The 21,228-nt window shown below is 46.2% G+C and overlaps 1 protein-coding gene across 3 annotated transcripts in view; it reads right to left on the reverse strand.

Moving 5' to 3' along the window:
- CHD1 (chromodomain helicase DNA binding protein 1) overlaps window positions 1-21,228 on the reverse strand; it is a 1,172,453-nt gene that overhangs the window by 355,689 nt on the left and 795,536 nt on the right. The window lies entirely within an intron of this gene.

The following is a 21,228-nucleotide window of genomic DNA, read 5'->3' on the forward strand; positions in this document are numbered from 1 at the left end:
GTGGCAGGCTGGCACAGACCGATCAGTCCTGCACTAGCAGTTTGGCTAACATTCAGGGGGCATCTCTAAGATGCTCTCTGGGTGCATTTTTCAATAACTCCCACACTAGCATCAGTAAGGGTTTATTGTGCTGAGAAGTTTGATCACACTTTCCAGTATCCAGTGAAGCCATTATGGAGCTGTGGAGTTCGTAATGACAAACTCCCAGACCATATACTTCTTATGACCACACTGTACTTACAATGTCTAAGAATGGACTTGAACACTGTATGGGCGTATTGCTCATGCAGCTATGCCCTCACCTGTGGTATAGTGCACCCTGCCTTAGGGCTGTAAGGCCTGCTAGAGGGGTACGTTACCTATGCCACAGGCAGAGGTTTGTGGGCATGGCACCGTGAGAGGGATCCTATGTCGGCTGTCTTTTTCTCCCCACCAGCACACACTAGCAGCAAAGGCAGTGTACATGTGCTTATTGAGGGGTCCCCTAGGGTGGCATAATACATGCTGCAGCCCTTGGCAACCTGCCCTGGTCACAGGGCACTTGGTACCATGGGTACCTTTTACAAGGAACTTACTTGTGTGCCAGGGGTGTGCCAATTGTGGAAGCAAAGGTACAGTGTAAGGAAATGCCTCCTTGGCATGGTTGCCCCCTGACTTTTTGCCTTTGCTGATGCTATGTTTACAATTGAAAGTGTGCTGAGGCCTGCTAACCAGGCCCCAGCACCAGTGTTCTTTCCCTAACCTGTACTTTTGTACCCACAATTGGCAGACCCTGGCATCCAGATAAGTCCCTTGTAACTGGTACTTCTAGTACCCAGGGCCCTGATGCCAAGGAAGGTCTCTAAGGGCTGCAGCATGTCTTATGCCACCCTGGAGACCTCTCACTCAGCACAGACACACTGCTTGCCAGCTTGTGTGTGCTAGTGAGGACAAAACGAGTAAGTCGACATGGCACTCCCCTCAGGGTGCCATGCCAGCCTCTCACTGCCTATGCAGTATAGGTAAGACACCCCTCTAGCAGGCCTTACAGCCCTAAGGCAGGGTGCACTATACCATAGGTGAGGGTACCAGTGCATGAGCATGGTACCCCTACAGTGTCTAAACAAAACCTTAGACATTGTAAGTGCAGGGTAGCCATAAGAGTATATGGTCTGGGAGTTTGTCAAACACGAACTCCACAGCACCATAATGGCTACACTGAAAACTGGGAAGTTTGGTATCAAACTTCTCAGCACAATAAATGCACACTGATGCCAGTGTACATTTTATTGTAAAATACACCCCAGAGGGCCCCTTAGAGGTGCCCCCTGAAACTTAACCGACTATCTGTGTAGGCTGACTAGTTTTAGCAGCCTGCCACAAACCGAGACATGTTGCTGGCCCCATGGGGAGAGTGCCTTTGTCACTCTGAGGCCAGTAACAAAGCCTGCACTGGGTGGAGATGCTAACACCTCCCCCAGGCAGGAATTGTCACACCTCGCGGTGAGCCTCAAAGGCTCACCTCCTTTGTGCCAACCCAGCAGGACACTCCAGCTAGTGGAGTTGCCCGCCCCCTCCGGCCAGGCCCCACTTTTGGCGGCAAGGCCGGAGAAAATAATGAGAAAAACAAGGAGGAGTCACTGGCCAGTCAGGACAGCCCCTAAGGTGTCCTGAGCTGAAGTGACTCTAACTTTTAGAAATCCTCCATCTTGCAGATGGAGGATTCCCCCAATAGGGTTAGGATTGTGACCCCCTCCCCTTGGGAGGAGGCACAAAGAGGGTGTACCCACCCTCCGGGCTAGTAGCCATTGGCTACTAACCCCCCAGACCTAAACACGCCCTTAAATTTAGTATTTAAGGGCTACCCTGAACCCTAGAAAATTAGATTCCTGCAACTACAAGAAGAAGGACTGCCTAGCTGAAAACCCCTGCAGAGGAAGACCAGAAGACTACTACTGCCTTGGCTCCAGAAACTCACCGGCCTGTCTCCTGCCTTCCAAAGATCCTGCTCCAGCGACGCCTTCCAAAGGGACCAGCGACCTCGACATCCTCTGACGACTGCCCCTGCTTCGAAAAGACAAGAAACTCCCGAGGACAGCGGACCTGCTCCAAGAAAGGCTGCAACTTTGTTTCCAGCAGCCTTGAAAGAACCCTGCAAGCTCCCCGCAAGAAGCGTGAGACTTGCAACACTGCACCCGGCGACCCCGACTCGGCTGGTGGAGATCCAACACCTCAGGAGGGACCCCAGGACTACTCTGATACTGTGAGTACCAAAACCTGTCCCCCCTGAGCTCCCACAGCGCCGCCTGCAGAGGGAATCCCGAGGCTTCCCCTGACCGCGACTCTTTGAATCCAAAGTCCCGACGCCTGGGAGAGACCCTGCACCCGCAGCCCCCAGGACCTGAAGGACCGGACTTTCACTGGAGAAGTGACCCCCAGGAGTCCCTCTCCCTTGCCCAAGTGGAGGTTTCCCCGAGGAACCCCCCCCTTGCCTGCCTGCAGCGCTGAAGAGATCCCGAGATCTCTCATAGACTAACATTGCGAACCCGACGCTTGTTTCTACACTGCACCCGGCCGCCCCCGCGCTGCTGAGGGTGAAATTTCTGTGTGGGCTTGTGTCCCCCCCGGTGCCCTACAAAACCCCTCTGGTCTGCCCTCCGAAGACGCGGGTACTTACCTGCAAGCAGACCGGAACCGGGGCACCCCCTCCTCTCCATTCTAGCCTATGTGTTTTGGGCACCACTTTGAACTCTGCACCTGACCGGCCCTGAGCTGCTGGTGTGGTGACTTTGGGGTTGCTCTGAACCCCCAACGGTGGGCTACCTTGGACCAAGAACTGAACCCTGTAAGTGTCTTACTTACCTGGTAAAACTAACCAAAACTTACCTCCCCTAGGAACTGTGAAAATTGCACTAAGTGTCCACTTTTAAAACAGCTATTTGTCAATAACTTGACAAGTATACATGCAATTTTTATGATTTAAAGTTCCTAAAGTACTTACCTGCAATACCTTTCAAATGAGATATTACATGTAGAATTTGAACCTGTGGTTCTTGAAATAAACTAAGAAAAGATATTTTTCTATACAAAAACCTATTGGCTGGATTTGTCTCTGAGTGTGTGTACCTCATTTATTGTCTATGTGTATGTACAACAAATGCTTAACACTACTCCTTGGATAAGCCTACTGCTCGACCACACTACCACAAAATAGAGCATTAGTATTATCTATTTTTACCACTATTTTACCTCTAAGGGGAACCCTTGGACTCTGTGCATGCTATTCCTTACTTTGAAATAGCACATACAGAGCCAACTTCCTACATACAGATTTTGAGAAAAAACACTGGTGCTGGGGCCCGGTTAGCAGGATCCCAGCACATTTTCAAAGTTGGCATCAACACTAGGCAAAAAGTGGGGGTAGTCATGCCAACAATGATACTTTCCTACAGACACTTACTGCAGTGACCCACCTATCAGAGGGGGTCAGGGACGTCACCCAGCTGGACTAACCAGTCAGATGCTCCCAGGGACCTCTGCTCATCTTGTTTCCAAGATAGCAGAATCAAGTAGCCACCTGGCAGAGCTCTGTGCACCTCTCTAGGGGAGGAGCTGGACACGATGGTGGCCACTCCCCTGTCCTTTGTGTAGTTTCGTGCCAGAGCCGGAACAAGGGATTCCTCCACTGGTGCAAACCGGTTTATGCAAGGAGGGCACCAAATGCGCCCTTCAAGCAGTCTGATGGCACTCAGAGGCACCCCTGCCTGAGTGCAGGGACACCTATTTCTAAAGATGAGGTGGTCACACCTCTGTCTTACAGGAAATCCTTTGTTCTGCCTTCCCCTGCCTGAGTTAGGCTCAGCAGCAGAAGGAGAGAACACTGGCTGGGTCAGCAGCAGCACGGGCTGGCATGCAGACCCTGAAAAGCTGCACAGACAGAATTTGGATGATCTGCTAGGGAACCCCCAGAGTACCTGGTATCATGCAACTAGCCCTGGAATTGGTGTAGGTGCATGATTCCCACATGTTTTATACTAAACATGCCTAAGTTCAGTGAAGCCATTATGTAGTTGGACAACTCATGTTGGCCAGTGTCCACTACATACCTTAAGATGGCTTCCCCTCACTTACAAAGCCCAGGAAATTGAATCAGGGTTTTGTAGGGGCACCTCTGCTCATGCAGTGGTGCCCTCACACTTAGAACCATGCACCCTGCCCTTAAGCTGAAGGGTCTACCCTAGGGGTGACTTACAGGGTCAGAGTGCAGTGACCATGATATAGGGCAAACCTTGTATCTAGAGTGAAAGGTGCATGCACCATGTCACAGGCTGTAAGTGCAGGTCTATAGTCATGGTTTGCATGGGACCCCCAAAGGTGGCACAATACATGCTGCAGCTGGGTACCCAAGTACCATATACTAGGGACATACATGCGTGTACCAGTATGCCAATTGTGGGGGGTAAAAGGTACATTACAACTAAATTTAGGGGAGAGAGCACTGACACTGGGGTCCTGGTTAGCAGGCTTCCGGTGTACTACAGTCTAAACACACTGACACCGTGCAAAAAGTGGCCGCTTAACAGAAAGGTGCTGTTTTCCAACAGAAACTGCCTATCGAAACAATGTGCTAAAATAAAGACACTCTTGTGTTAAATAGTCAATGAATTATCAAATTATGATATGAATTTCCATAACAAAACCTTTGAGACAAAAGAGGACTCAGTTTGCAGAGCAGGGAGGATGATTGGGTCACTAAGGAATCTGCAGCTAGATCCTGTCTATACTAGTTAATGCATTACCAAAGGTAAATAACTTGTTCATCTGGGAGAGACATCTAGCCACAGATTCCTTACTTTAGAATCAGATACCAAAGTCATATTAACAACCCTGGCGGAGGGACTGAAAACTGAGACCATTAAAAAGTCTCTAAGTACAACAAAACCAGTCCAGAACAAGAGAAAAAGACCGCACATTCATAATAATTAGGTGAGCAATAACACCCTACAACATAAAAAATGTGGAAGGAACAACAGGTAAATAAAGCTATAAGACATTAAAAAACACATGGGTACAACATCATCCATGTTAGTATGACAAATGTGTGTCAGAAGCGACCCAACAACATGAATAGAAAACTATTTGCTCCCTTAATAGGATCCAAACCCATTCATGCTCACCCCATAAGAACTGGTGAAAAGACCACAGTAACAAAAATCACAAAGACATGGAAAGCATGGGGATAACGTTACCCATGACAGTAGGACAATTTTGCCAAATGAGCTTATGAATATCAATTAATTTGCTTGTATATCCAGACCTGAACTGCGGGTTTCATACTTGGGAAATATAGATTAGCAGGCCATGCCACTGAACAATACCTCTTTGCCATATTAAGTTTCATCCCCTAAAGAGTCAAGAATATTTAGCACTCTTCACAATGTAGTGAATAAAATAGATAGAGAGAGTATGTCTCCTTGGAGACCTATAAAAGCATTATATAATCCTAGGAAAACGAAATAATAATGATTGAAGAACATATATAAATTAACAAATGTCTACCCAAAGGTATAGAATAATCACAAAATTGTAATGGCTATGTGATAGAACCTTAACAGAAACGAACATTGTGTTATGGTTCAAAGAACAATAACCTTCTGGTGCACAATCTACTAAATCTAGCAAAAGTAGAGAACTTTTACTATCAATGATCAGTCTATTACGTTTGAGTGATGCATGACATTACTTATCAAAGGTAAAAATAAAACCCACACAAACGAATAATAAAGGTCACAATCGACCTTCTTTGAAGACGTGAGAAAGAATTTTAAGATCAACATCCTCAATAGGGTATAATCCCATCAATGGAATATCATTCAATGGATGGACGTCACAAATACCTATAAAAAAAAATTGCATGTGAATCTGCAGCACTGCATGCCATGAAAAGATGTACACTGGGTAATTGACATTTTACGTTCAATGGCATGTGTAGCTGCAGATACACATGCTATGCATAGACTACAAAGCAGTTACTCTCCCCATAATTGCGGTGGCTAGCCTGTAGGAGTTGAAGTTGTTTGAAATAATGTTCTTAAGACAGCTTGGCCAACATTGGCCTGTTGCTTTGAAAATACATCTAGACAATGATGTTTTGTAAATGTATGAGGAGTAAACCATGTGACAGATTTACATATGTCTGCCATTGGTATCTTTCCTAAGAATGACATAGATGGACCTTTCTTTCTAGTGCAATGTGCTCTAGGTGTGATCAAAAGTTGTATTTTTGCCTTAATGTAACATGTTTGTATGCATTTAACAATCCATCTCGCTAATCCTTGCTTAGAGATAGGATTGCCTTTGTGTATTTGTTGAAAGGCAACAAAAAGTTGTTTTGTCTTTCTAAATTCTTTGGTTCTATCTAAATAGTACATTAGAGCTATTTTGAGGTCAAGAGTATGAAGGGCTCTTTCTGCAATTGAGTCTGGCTGTGGAAAGAAGACTGGCAATTCGGTAGGAGAGAATCATAAGTGTTTTAGAGGGGGCTGATTTGTTTCTATTCGCCTTTTATGGACTCACATTTTAATTTTTAACTGCTTTCTTATTTGCCTTTTGCTGTTGCTTTGTTTTCTGGAAGGTACGGGTCTGTCAGAACCCTCCCTCCATTACTGTTCCATTTGGTACCACGCACCAGGCTAGCAGTCTAGTTGCTGCCTGGTCACGTGGGCGTTGACGTGAGCACCGGCACGCTTATATTAGGCTTGATGCGGCCGTGCAGCAGACGCGCGCAGTGGGAACGCCTCTGGTGCACCGAAAGCGTGCCTAAGGAAAGCCTGTCTGCGCCCGACCGGGGACGGGGACCGGGGACCTTGCTCCGCCTCGGGCTACGCCTAGGAAAACGTCTTACTCATCCCACACCCTCCACTCTTTAGCAGAAGGCTAGCTATGCAAGCACTTGATGCCAATGGCCTTAAATGCTTTTACAGAGTGGGTGTGTGAACACAGTGGTTGGTCACCTCAGACCTCAGCTGCTTGCAAGCCTTTATATGGAGAAAGCAAAAGGACAAATAAAAATGGCTGAATCCAGGAATCTTTTAGCTTGTGCTTTGATTAATGCTCGCTCCTTTTCTAAACACAAGGTGGAAGTTGAAGATTTGACTGAACACTATCAGTTAGATTGCCTTTTTTTTACGGAATCCTGGGCTAAGGGCGACTCCAATCTGGATATTATTGCGGCAACACCTCTAGGATATTCCTTTTATAGATTGGACAGAACTATGGGTAGAGGTGGTGGGTTAGCTCTTTTTTTAAGTCTCATCTTACATGCCAGTGGGAGGCCCCTAATCCTATACCTAAGATGCATGATGGAATGTATTTTAAGTTTCCTCAAAACAATTGTGTTTTATTGGAAGGACTTTTGGTCTATTGACCCCCCAGGCCCTTATTCCACCTTTCTGCAGTATTGGCCTAACTTTATTGAGCCGTTAGCCATTTCCAACAAATGTATTATTATAGACAATCTTAATCTTCATTTTGATGATATTCACCACCCTCATATTAATGATTTATTCAATTTTATGGCGGTCTTGGGGGAACTCAAAGTTAAATCTGCCACTCACACGGCTGGCCATATCCTAGACGGGAGTTTTGCCTGTCCTGAGGATCAGGTGATTGTGACGAATATGCCTCGAGTGGACTGATCATCATCTCCTAACCTTTAGGTGTATGAACGCACATCCTGGTCAACACACGAGTTCCAAATGTAAATCATCAAGGCATTGAAACAGGATAAAAAAGCATCTCCTCGGTCCAGCCTTAATTGCGGGTTGGGAAGCTGCTGGAAGTTGTTTTATGTCTGCCTTAGACATTTTAATTATGGCATTAATTATGTTATTAATCAACTTGCTCCGGCTGTGACCTTGACGCCGTCAGGAAACAAAAAAAAAATCATTTGTCCATGGTTTAGTAAGGACCTTAAGCTTCTACAAAGGAAATATCAACAAGAAAGACAATGGAAGCTAGCCCCTAGTTTAGTGAAGAAAGATCAGCTTAAAATAGTCCTGAAGCTCTATAGAGATGCATGCTTCATGGCTAAATCGGATTATTTTACTTCAAGGATTAAGGGGGCATTAAATGCCCCTAGAGAATTGTTTAGTGTAGTACGGGACCTAACTGTACCCCCTCCGAGGTGGATAATTCTCAATCATTTTTTAACAAGGTGGCAACCTTTTTTTAAAAACAAAATCCTACAAATTCATTCGAGCTTCTCGCACTCTGAAGAGACTCAACATCTTCCCAATTTTTCGAACACCACTTTAGACATCGAAACCTCATTGCTCACTAACTTTCAGCCATTAACTCCTGAAAGGATCAAAGAACTTCTAATGGAAATTAAGTCAGGCTCCCCGAATGATTCTTGTCCTCCGTACATCCTACAGCAGGTTCCTGAACTAGTTGCTACTGCTCTTGTTCTGTTTTTTCAGGAGGTTCTTTCTACAGGAGTAGGAGGTAATTCCTCTGAAAAAGAAACTGGACTGTGCATCACATATTCTGAACAACTTACAGGCTATTTCCTTACTCCCTATTCTGGCTAAGATCTTCGAGAAACATTAACAATGAGTTAGCCAGTTTTTTTACATAATTCAGGCAGCTTAGACCGATCTCAACATGGATATAGGGAGGCCCATAGTACCGAATCTGCGCTCATTGCGACTTCAGACACTATTCGCAGGCTGTTGTATGAGGGGCAGGGAACTGTTCTAGTCCTACTGGATTTATCTGCTGCATTTGATACCATTTCACCTCAGATTTTGGTATCTCGCCTCCACCAAGCAGGGATTAGAGATTCAGCACTTAAGACTTTGGAATCTTTTTTAGGCGATAGACCAATCACTGTGAGCTGGGTCGATTTTAGGGCCCCGGAGTTTTGTCTGCCATGTGGTGTCCCACAGGGCTCAGCTCTTAGCCCTACTTTGTTTAATCTCTATGTCGCCCCTTTGGCCAAACTGATCCGTTCGTATGGTTTCATGCCCACTTCATATGCTGATGATACCCAACTGATCATCCCTGTTTCTAGAAAAAACTGGGAGGAAATGACAGACCGGTTCTGCAATTGGATGCAAGTGATTAATCGTTGGATGGGTCAGAATTGGCTAAAGCTTAATGGTGACAAAACAGAAATTCTGCTGTTCGGCTCTCGTAATGAGCTGTGGAACTCTCAATGGTGGCCTTCAAAGTGTGGTGAGCCTACCACTCCTATTACTGCCACCAGAAATCAGGGAGTCATCTTTGGTAATTGTCTCTGTTTCAAGCCTCAAGTGAACTCCATGGTCAAAACAAGTTATAGTTTTTTTAAAACTTTGAAAAAAATCCTTCCCTATCTGCAGATGGAGGATAGAGTTGCGGTCATCCTGGCTTTAGTAATGTCCAGACTTGACTACTTTAACTCTTTGCTGCTTGATCTGGATAAAACGTCACTGAGAAAGCTCCAACTGATCCAAAATAATGCGTCCCGTTTGATTTTAGCTCTCCCTCGCTCGGCCTCCGCCAGCAATAGCCTGAAGTTATTGCACTGGCCTCCGGTTGTGAAGAGGATTATATTTAAAACTCTACGTCTAACGTTAAATTAGGTACATGGCGGTGGAGATGATTACCTAGCGTTTAGGTTACGCTGGTACAGGGCCAAGTCGGCAACTTAGATCAAAAGAAGCTCATCTGATTCAAGTTTGTCGTACTCGAAAGGCTAGATGGGGAGATAAGGCGTTTACCGTTGCTGCGGCTAAGAACTGTAACGTGCTCCCCTTTGACATAAGGAAGGAGCACATTTCCTGATCTTCAGGAGGCTGGTAAAAACCTGGCTTTTTCCTCGATAATTCTCGGTCTTCTCGCCTCCTCATGCTTTCTGACACTTGCTTTCACTCTAGTGCTTTGATGCCAAGGCCGGAATGCGCTTTATAAATACTAAATAAATAGGTACAAATAAATAAATACATTTCACTGTTTGATTTATGTGAGAAGGTGATACCACTTTTGGCAGAAATTTGGGATTTGTTCTGAGTACAACTTTATGTTTGTGTACTTGGAAAAAAGGTTCTTCAAGAGTGAATACTTGTATTTCGCTAACTATTCTCAATGAAGCAATGGCTACAAGGAAGGTGACCTTCCATGTTAAAAAAAAAATGTATCTCACAAGAATGATTGGGTTCAAAAGATGGGCCCAAGACGATATTTAGATTCCAAGTTGGAACAGGTGGTGTTCTAGCAGGAATAATACTTTTTCATCCTTCCATGAAGGCTTTTATAAATGGAACTCTAAAGAGAGAGGTGTGTTGAATAGTCTACAAGTATGCTGATATTGCAGAAAGATGGATTTTAATGGATGAGAAAGCTAGATTTGATTTCTGCAAATGAAGTAGAAAGCATACAATATCTTGTATTGATGCTCTAAGTGGATCAGTATTTTTAGATTGACAATAATAAATAAATCTTTTCCATTTGTTAGCATAGCATTGCCTAGTTGTAAGTTTACGTGCGTGCTTGAGCACTTCCATGCATTCTAATGGAAGTTTTAAGTATTCAAATTTGATGCATTCAGGAGCCAAATCATAAGTTGAGAGCACTGGGGGTTGGATGCCTGATTTGTCCTTTGTTTTGTGTTAACAAATCCGGTCTGTTGGGAAGTTTGGAGTGAGGTACTACTGACAGGTCTAGGAGTGTGGTGTACCAATGTTGTCATGCCCATGTTGGGGCTATGAGTATCATGGTAAGAGAGGTCTGATGTAGTTTATTGACCACAAAGGGAAGGAGTGGGGGAGGGGGAAAAGCGTAAGCAAATATCCCTGACCAGTTGATCCATAGAGCATTGCCCTTGGATAGAGGATGTGGGTGTCTGGATGCAAAGTTTTGGCATTTTGTGTTTTCCCTTGTTGTGAATAGGTCTATTTCTGGTGTTCCCCACTTTTGAAAGTACTTTTGAAGTACCTGAAAGTGAATCTCCCATTCGTGTGTCTGTTGGTGGGTCCTGCTTAGGAGATCCGCTAACTTGATTGTGTATTCCTGGAATGTATTCTACTAATAGATGAATGTGATTGTGAATTGCCCATTTCCATATGGTTTGGGCTAGAAGGGACAGTTGAGATGAATGTGTCCTGCCTTGTTTTTTCAGGTAATACATGGTTGTCATATTGTCTGTTTTTATCAGCACAATCTTGTGTTTGAAAAGGGGTTGAAACGCTTTTAGGGGAAGGAACACAGCTAATAATTCTAAATGGTTTATGTGAAAATGTGGCTGTTTTGAATCCCATTCCCCTTGAATGGTAAGGCTGTTGAGATGAGCTCCCCTACCTATCATTGATGCATCTGTTGTTATTGTGGTCTGAGGCACAGGGTCTTGAAATGACCACCCCTTCATTAAGTTGCTGAGATTCCATCATTGAAGGGACTTGTGCGTTTGGCGGTCCAACAACACTAGATCTTGCAACTGACCATGTGCTTGAGACCATTGTTGTGAGAGGCACTGTTGTAGTGTCCTCATGCTCAGTCTTGCATGCAGTACTATTGCTATGCAGGATGCCATCATTCCTAAGATTTCCATGATAAATCTTACTGTGTATTGTTGATTTGGCTGTATTTGTGGTATAAGATTTTGGAAAGCTTGTATCCTTTGTGTATTTGGATAGGCTAGGGTTCTTTGCGTATTTAAAATAGCACCTAGGTAAGGTTGTACCTGTGCTGGCTGAAGATGAGATTTTTGGTAGTTGAGAGTGAACCCTAGTGTATGTAGGGTCTCTATTACGTATTGAGTGTGTTGTGTTATTGGCATTGCATAAAATTGCTTGATTTTATTAGCCAATCGTCTAGATTTGGAAAGACATGTATATGTTGCCTTCTTAGGTAGGCTGCCACTACCGCTAGACATTTTGTGAATACCCTTGGAGCTGTTGTTATGCCGAATGGTAGAACTTTGAACTGATAATTATTTCCTGCTATGACAAACCTGAGGTATTTCCTGTGAGCTGGATGGATGGGTATATGGAAATACGCATCTTTGAAGTCTAATGCAGTCATGTAATCTTGTTTTTGTAGTAGTGGAATGACGTCCTGTAGAGTTACCATGTGAAAGTGTGCTGACAGGATATATAGATTTAGAGATCTGAGGTCCAGGATGGGCCTGAGAGTGCCATCCTTTTTGGGAATAGGGAAGTATAGGGAGTATACTCCTGTTCCTTGTGGAGAATGTGGGACCAATTCTATTGCTTGGTTTAGCAGTAGCGATTGTATTTCTTCCTGTAATAGAACATTGTGTTCTGGGGGCAGCTTGTGGTAACGTGGAGGAATGTTTTCAGGGGTAGAAATAAATTCCAGGCAATAGCCATTGCGGATCATTGACAATACCCAATGGTCTGTGGTGATGTTTTGCCAATGGGAGTGGAATTGCTGCAGTCTTCCCACCACAGGAGATGTGTGGGGTTGAGGGATGGCAAATAAGTCACTGTTTAGATGGGGTAGTAGCTTGTTTTGAAGTTTGGAACTTGCCTCTGTTTCTAAAGTACTGGCCTCTGTAAGAGCCTCTAAATGCCCCTCTCTGGTTTTGCTGTTGCCCTTGCTTTGCGTCGGAGGTAGAAACCACAGTGGATTGTGGCTTGAATCCTCCTCTGAATTGTTGTCTGCAAAAGGAGCCTCTATAGGGTGTTGAATATAATGCTCTCATTGCTTTGGCAGTGTCTGACTCTTTCCTAAGTTTTTCTATGGCCGTATCGACTTCAGGACCAAACAAATGCTTTTCATTAAAAGGCATGTTGAGCACTGCCTGCTGAATTTCTGGTTTAAAACCAGAAGAACGTAGCCATGCATGTCTACGTATAGTAATGGCAGTATTGATACTTCTAGCTGCTGTATTTGCAGCCTCAAGGGCAGACCGTATCTAATTATTGCTTATGGCCTGACCCTCCTCTACAATTTGTTGTGCCCTTTTTTGATGTTCCTTTGGGAGGTGCTGTAGGAGTTCCTGCATCTCGTCCCAGTGCGCTCTACTGTATCTCGCTAGCAAGGCTTGCGAGTTGGCAATTCGCCATTGGTTGGCCGCCTGTGTGGCCACTCTCTTGCCAGCAGCATCAAATTCCTACTCACTTTATCAGGCGGAGGAGCATCCCCTGATGATTGGCAATTAGCCCTCCTTCTAGCCCCACTTACTACCACTGAGTCTGGAGGAACTTGGTGTGCAATATAATCAGGGTCTGTAGGAGCAAGTTTATATTTTTTATCAATCCGTGGAATAATTAGTCTAGCTTTGACTGGCTCACGAAATATTTGATCTGCATGTTTAACCATGCCAGGTAGCATAGGAAGGCATTGATAGCTTGAGTGGGTGGAAGATAGAGTGTTGAACAGAAAATCCTCTTCTAGGGGCTTAGTGTGCATAAGCACCCCATGGTATGCTGCTGCCCTGGAAACAACCTGCATGTATGCAGTAGTGTCCTCTGGTGGAGAAGGCTTGGAAGGGTATAAATCAGGGTCATTGTCAGGAACAGGATCTGGGTCGTATAGATCCCAACGATCCACTGTATCACCATATGAATACTGCAAATGAGTTGGTGAAGGTAAAGGTGGTAAGCTTATCAGTGGAGGCGAAAAAGAAAGTTGTGGTGAAGGAGGGGGAGAAGTATGGGCAGGTGCTGCCTTCTCCTTCTGTTTATAAATTTTTGCTGGTGATTGAGCAGTGTCTAATTTTTCCTGAAAGGCCAGTTTCCTTTTGGTTTGCAGAGGAGGTGCATTAACAATTCTGCCAGTCTCTTTGTGGATGTGAATCCTGGATTATCTTTCATCCATAACCTCAAGGATAGGCTGAATCTCAGTGTCCTTATCAGAAGATCTATAAGATTGTTCATGCAGTGATTTTGAGCTCTGTTTAAGATGGCTCGAAAGTCCTTGCCCTTCTGAATAGGAAGATTTTTTCGGTTCCGAAGATGGAAGCTTTTTCGGTCCCCAAAATAGAGTCGGTTGTTTCTGCTCCGAAGCAGGGCATCGAGGCTTCGACTCGGAGGAGTGAGGACACTTGCTCGAGTCCGAAGCACAACTCTTCATGGATTTACTCAACTCCGATACCGACGGAGTGGCCTTTTTTGGCGACGAACCCGAAGGTCGGTCGACGATAGTCTTTTTTTGGGTCGAACCACGGCTCTCTGGCAGTGGTGTACCTAAGGCCTTAGATGTTTTTTTATATGGGGGCAGGGGTACTCACGTGCTGTCAAGCAGTGATAGTCCTATCTTCTTCAGATTCTTGTTCGGAGTCAGTGTCTCTGATGGAGAACGCTGTCTGCGCCTGTTCTTCCTCCATGATGTCGAGATGTTCCGTACTCTTCAACACCATTTCCTATCTTCTGGCTCTCCAATCACGCAGGGTCTTGGATCGAAAAGATCGACAGGCCTCACAATCTTCTTCTTAGTGATCGGGAGAAAGACACGGATTACAAACAAGGTGTTGGTCTGTGTAGGGACATTTTGTGTGGCATCGAGGACAAAATCTAAATGGAGTCCGATCCATCAGGGTTCGACGCGGTAGGCCCGAACAGGCCTGAGTCGGGCGCACACGCCGAGAAGGGCAAAATCTAGTTTCCGACAGTACTATCGGTTCGAGGCTAGGCGGAAATGTGATCAAAACCCTACCGACGATTAAGGGAGTTTTCTAAAGTTTCCAATTCAAAATCTCGGTGCGAGAGGAAACACGTCCGAACCAGACAGCGGAAAGAAAACAATCTAACAATAGTTGATGCCCATGCTCAGTATGACCAAGAGGAGGAGTCACTCGATACCATGACTCTGAAAAGACTTCTTTGAAGAAAAACAACTTGTAACACTCCGAGCCCAACACTAGATGGCGGAATAATGCATAGCATGTAAGTATCAGGGTCATTATCTGGGTGGGATCAGGGTCATAAAAATCCCATGGGTCTGCCGTATCTCCTTGTGAATAAAATGAATGTGTTGGAGAAGGCATTGGTGGTGGGCTGGTCTGAGGAGAGACAGTATGAAGAGGTATTGGCTTCTCCTTTTGTTTTTGCACCTTTGCTGGTGGCTGTACAGAGTCCAATCCCTCTTGGAAAGCCAGCTTTCTCTTTGTTTTTAAAGGAGGTGCAGTGGCAATCCTTCCCATCTCTTTATGGATGTGTATTCTGGATTGTCTCTCATCCATGATTGGTAAAATGGGCTCAATATCCGGCTCTTCCTCAGAGGTTTTATGGGTTTCTCTAAACTTTTTTGAAAGTCCTTGTTCCTCAGTATATGAGGATTTTTTTTGGCTCTGAAGTTTGTTGTTTTTTTGGCCCCGAAAATGTAGTGGAAGGTCTCGGCTCCAAAGCCAACTGCCGAATTTTCAACTCCGAAGAATGGGCATTTTTTTTTTTTAAACTGGAGTCCGAAATGGAGCCTTTGAAAGATTTACTTGACTCCGAAGTAGACGGAGGAGTGGCCTTTTTCGGCGCCAACCCCCGAAGGACGGTCGCCGACAGTCTTTTTTTCAGGCCGAACCATGGCCTTCGGGCAGTGGTGTACCCAAGGCTTTAGAATGTTTTTTGTGCAGGGGTTTAGGAGCAGACGTACTCACATACTGTCCAGCTGTGATGGGTCTGTGGTCCTCCGATTCCCGTTCGGAGTCTGTGTCTTGGATGGAGACTGCTGTCAGTGCCTGCTCTTTTTCAGCAACATCGAGATGTTCACTACTTTTCGATGCCATTTTGAGTCTTCTAGCTCTGCGATCTCAGAGTCTTTTTTTAACAAAAATATCGACAGGACACAAAATCTTCCTCCCGATGGTCTGGAGAAAGGCACAAATTACAAACCAAGTGCTGGTCTGTATAGGGATACTTCACGTGGCACAGAGGGCAGAATTGTAATGGAGTCTGATCCATCAGGCTTTCCAAGCGGTAGGCCTGAGTTGGGCGCATGCGCCCCGAAGGGCGAAAAAGAAGGTTCTGACAGTACTACCGGTTCGATGCTAGATGGAGAACGCGATTGAAACAATACAGACGAATAAGAAGGTTTTCAAAGGTTTTCCAAATCGACATCTTGGAGCTAGAGGAAACACGTCCGAACCCGACGGCGGAAAGAAAACAATCTAATAATGGAGTCGATGCCCATGTGTAAGGAAATGCCTCCTTGGCGTGGTTACCCCCTGACTTTTTGCTTTTGCTGATTCTAAGGTTTGACTGAAAGTGTGCTGGGACCCTGCTAACCAGGCCCCTGCACCAGTGCTCTTTACCTAAACTGTACCTTTGCTTCCACAATTGGCACAGCCCTCGCACTCAGGTAAGTCCTTTGTAACTGATACCCCTGGTACCAAGGGCCCTGATGGCAGGGAAGGTCTCTAAGGGCTGCAGCATGTCTTATGCCACCCTGGGAACCCCTCACTCAGCACATGCACACTGCCTCACAGCTTGTGTGTGCTGGTGGGGAGAAAATGACTACGCTGACATGGCACTCCCCTCAGAGTGCCATGCCAAACTCACACTGCCTGAGGCATAGGTAAGTCACCCCTCTAGCAGGCCTTACAGCCCTAACACAGGGTGCACTATACCACAGGTGAGGGCATATGTGCATGAGCACTATGCCCCTACGATGTCTAAGCAAAAACTTAGACATTGTAAGTGCAGGGTAGCCATAAGAGTATATGGTCTGGGAGTTTGTCAAACACGAACTCCACAGTTCCATAATGGCTACACTGAAAATTGGGAAGTTTGGTATCAAACCTCTCAGCACAATAAATGCACACTGATGCCAGTGTGCAATAAATTGTAACATGCACCCTGAGGGCATCTTAGAGATGCCCCCTGAATACCAACTGGACTTCTAGTGTAGGGCTGACCAGTTTCTGCCAGCCTGCCACAACCAGACGAGTTGCTGGCCACATGGTGAGAGTGCTTTTGTCACTCTGGGCCAGGAACAAAGCCTGCACTGGGTGGAGGTGCTTCACACCTCCCCCCTCCAGGAACTGTAACACATGGCGGTGAGCCTCAAAGGCTCACCCCCTTTGTTACAGCGCCCCAGGGTTTCCCAGCTAGTGGAGATGCCCCTCCTCCAGCCACTGCCCCCACTTTTGGCGGCAAGGCTGGAGGAGATGAGCCTACTGCTCGACCACATTACCACAAAATAGAGCACTGGAATTGTCTCATTTTGCCACTATCTTACGTCTAAGGGGAACCCTTGGACTCTGTGCACACTATCTCTTATTTTGAGATAGTATATACAGAGCCAACTTCCTACACCATGCGCAATAGAACAGAGAGGAGGAGTCACTCGATCCCGTGGCTCCGACAAGACTTCTTTGAAGAAAAACAACTTTTAATACTCCGAGCCCAATACTAGATGTCGGAAGGGATATGTATAGCATGTGTATCTGCAGCTACATGTCATCGAACATATATATATATAATTATATAGAGAGGTATATATAGATATACACACTCACTGTAGGAAGCTGGGCTGGTGTGCGGTGGGTACCTAAGGTACTTACACCTTATACCAGGTCCAGGTATCCCCTCTTAGTGAAGTGTAAGCAGTGTCCAGAAGCCAGGCTCTCTAGAGGTAGCTGTGGATGAGCAGCCAAGGCTTATCTAGGAGACATGCAAAGCTCATGCAATACCACTGTAGTCGCACAGCACTTACTCACATGAAAGAAAACACTCAGTTGTACAAAATAAACGTACTTTATTTTTGGAACAAATCACCACAAAATACTAGGCAGGTAACCCACCCTTAGGAAGTAAGTAATACACTAAATATATACACTTGTAACCAGAAACAGGCATAGAAAAGGTTAGAAAACAGTGCAAATAGCAATAACCAACAGTGACCCTAGGGGGAGCACAAACCATATACTAAACAAATGGAATGTAAACAAGGTACCCCCACCTAGGTACGTAAAATGTGTAGAGGGGAGCTGGGGGTATCAGAAAACCACAAAGGTAAGTTACACAGTAACCACCAGCCCCCCTCCCCCGAAGCGACCAGGAATGCAGAGGTAAAATACTGGACTTTTCCCACCCTACCCAAAAGAAGAAAAGGAAGACACCCAGAGAAGACTGCAACAAAACCCGCAGTGGATTCCTGAAGACCCGTGGAGAGAGGGAACTAAGTCCAGGAGTCACAGAAGAGTCCAGGAGGACTAGGAGCTACTACCCACCCAGCTGTGGATGCAGGAGTTGGTCGACAGTGATGAAGGACAGGTCAGCACTGCAGCCCAGGAGCTGGAGAAGAGTTCCTGATGGATGCAGATGAAGCCCCACGCTGGAAGGAAGATTGGAGACGTGTGTTGGTGCAGGAATTCCAATATCAAGCCTTAGCAAAGGCAAACTCACGGTTAGTGGAAAAGAGGTGCTGTCAGGGACCAGCAAGGCCCAGGAGGACTCAACCCAGGAGGGGGAGTCACAGGGGACCCTCAGCGCCACAGAGAGTCCACAGGAGCAGATGCAGCACCCATAGGAGTCCCACAGGACGGGGACACGAGTCGTAAAAGCAGCCCACATAGGACTACAAAAGAGGATCCCACGCTGCAGGAGAATCATGCAGGAGGCTGTCCTTTGCGGGATAGTATGTTGAGGGCTGGAGCTACATGTCACCTGAAGCTCCCTTGGAGGAGATGCAAACAAGCCTTGGCAGCTGCAAGAGATGGGCTGTACGGGGTACTGTCCTGTGTGGGCAGGCAAAGGCTTACCTCCACCAACGTTGGACAGCTGGCAGAGAGGACCAAGAGGACTACTCGCAATACCACCCGTGATGCAGGATCCACGCAGATCAGCAGGAGAGGGGATCCACGCAGATGGTCGTTGCTTGCTGCAAAGCTGTCAGGTGACGTGAAAACAAAGTTGCACAAGAGTCTTCTTCGTTGTAGCAGCGTTTGTCGGTTGCTGGAGGGTCCAGGCGTGGTTCCAGTGGGCAGAAGTTGAAGCAGAGGAGTCCTGGTGGAATCTTGCAAGTCGAATCCGAGGACCCACCCAAGAGAGACCCTAAATAGCCCTGAAAGGGGGATTGGCCACTTTGCGCAGTGACCACCTATCAGAGGGGCTCATGGGGTTTGGGACATTATCTGCACGATTATGGGCACTCCTGTACAGCTTCAGGACTCTGCAGCTGGTCTTCATCCTCCTTCGTACACCTAGATCTTCACCCACAAAATGGTGGACAGCGGCTCCTGTCCCGGCTGGAGACGCCATTGTGGACTGGACTCTGCCCCCTTCTTTTATAGGTCCTCTTCTTCCAGAATCCACATTTGGGTTACTCTGGCATGGTCCTGTTCTTGCCAAGTTCCTTTCCTAAGTCCCCTTGTTAGCCTATGGGAAAACCAGGTAACTTACTTCTGCTGTCCTGGTCGATGGGCATCATCTAAGTACTCATCTCTTGGGGTTCCGAGTTCTCCCAGCTGCTGACTAATTACTCCACATCCTTGTGTGGGGGAACCTAACTTCGCATTCCACTATTTTAGTATATTTTCTGGCCCTCCCCTAAGGCCCTAGTTATTTTCTGCTATCTCTTATCAATGCTTGTTGTTTCTTATGCTAATTCCTAGCTATTACTGTATATACATCTGGATCCAGGGCAGACAGAACCTGGGTGAACATGAGCATCTTGAATATCTCTCAGGGGAAGTTGAGAGGGTGCAGATCTAGTTTAAGGTGGAGGTCTCCGTCCTTCTTCAGCACCAGAAAGCGGGTATAACAACCATACTCTATTTCTAGTGCGAGCACCCTCTTGATGGCTCCTTTGGCCAAAAAAGCCTGCACTGCTGGAAGGAGTATAAGGAGAGGTGGTCCTCCGCCTGGTGTTCTTGGGATGGTGGGAGATGCTGAGGATTTCCACAAATAGAAGGATGTGCCCTTCTGCATGATCTGGAGCAACCACTTGTCGGTAATCGCTGACCACTGGGACAGGTGGTACCTAATCATGCCACAAACAGGATGTAGGGCATGCTAAAGGAACTTGGAGGCTGCAGCAGCGGGAGTTGCCGAGACCTGGGCAGCATGCCGAGACTGACTTCTGCATCCTTTTTTGGCACTGCGCAGACGTTCCTGAAAATACTGACCAAGCTGATGGACAGTGTATTACTGATACTACAGACACCCAAAGTTACCCCTTCCACGTTCCCAGTAGGGGTGAAAAGATTGCAGCTCTGGACAGGAAGCACCACAGTGACCCTGTTGCCAACAAGCGTGAGTCACCAAAGGGCATGTCAAACAGTGACAGCTGGACATCCCCAAGGACCCAGTGGATGGTAATCAGGCGTGGTGACGTAGCCACAGTCCAACCCAAGGAATCTGTGGTGTCCAGTCCACACTAGACAGCAAACCTAGCTGCAACCCTGCTATTCACCAAAGCTTGGATGAGGAAGGATTGACCCTCCTTAGGCAGTAGGAAAAGCAGTTGTGCATCTGAGTCCCACAATGAAGGGAAAAACAAGACCAAGAGGCATGTGGTGTTCATCGACCTCAGGCCAAGGCTGGTGGACGAGAATATGGGCTTCCCAACAGTGTCCACCCACTTGCATTCCTTGTCCGTTGGAGTGGTAGGGAAAGCGATTGGGCTATTCTTTTCCTGAGAGGCCTGTACGATCAGGCTCTCAGGGAAGGGGTGCTGGGAGAGAAAGGCTTGGTCTAAAGGAGAAAGACAATGCCGACCGACAATCTTTTGGTGCGCAGGAGCCACTGTGCATGGTTTCACCTAGGCCATCACCACTCCCTCGGAGAGGGCTTCACTAAATGGGAGCATGGGTTCATGTGAGCCTGCTCTTGGTTGAAGCATCTCCATCAAAACATTGTACTTCATCTAAACCGCTGTCAGGTAAAATCGAGAACCCTCAGCAGCCCTGAGCATCACAGTTCCAGATCTGCATTGTTACTGCAGAAAGAAACTGATGTCAGTGAGCCAGGATGGAGCTTATATGGGCACAGCAACACCAGTTCTATGTAAAGCCGAACAATACCACCTATCAGCGCGCAGAGGTACTGCACAAGATTTTCCAGATCCAGTCCGACGCCTGGGGAATATTCTAAGATGAAGAATCTCCAGTTAGTAAGTCTATCAGAAATGAATAATTCACCAAAAGTTATATACATCCGAGAGAGCCACATTTCTTTGCTTGTGTCCCATACGTTTTTGGATGTAAAAACTGTGATTGTAGTAATGAATGCCTGGGGGAGTGAGGTTTTTATAGGTGGACAACACAATGGTATAAGAGCCAAATTTGTACAAAAAAATGAAAAATCA

This window comes from Pleurodeles waltl, chromosome 1_1, assembly GCF_031143425.1.
Source record: "Pleurodeles waltl isolate 20211129_DDA chromosome 1_1, aPleWal1.hap1.20221129, whole genome shotgun sequence".
Taxonomy (NCBI): domain Eukaryota; kingdom Metazoa; phylum Chordata; class Amphibia; order Caudata; family Salamandridae; genus Pleurodeles; species Pleurodeles waltl.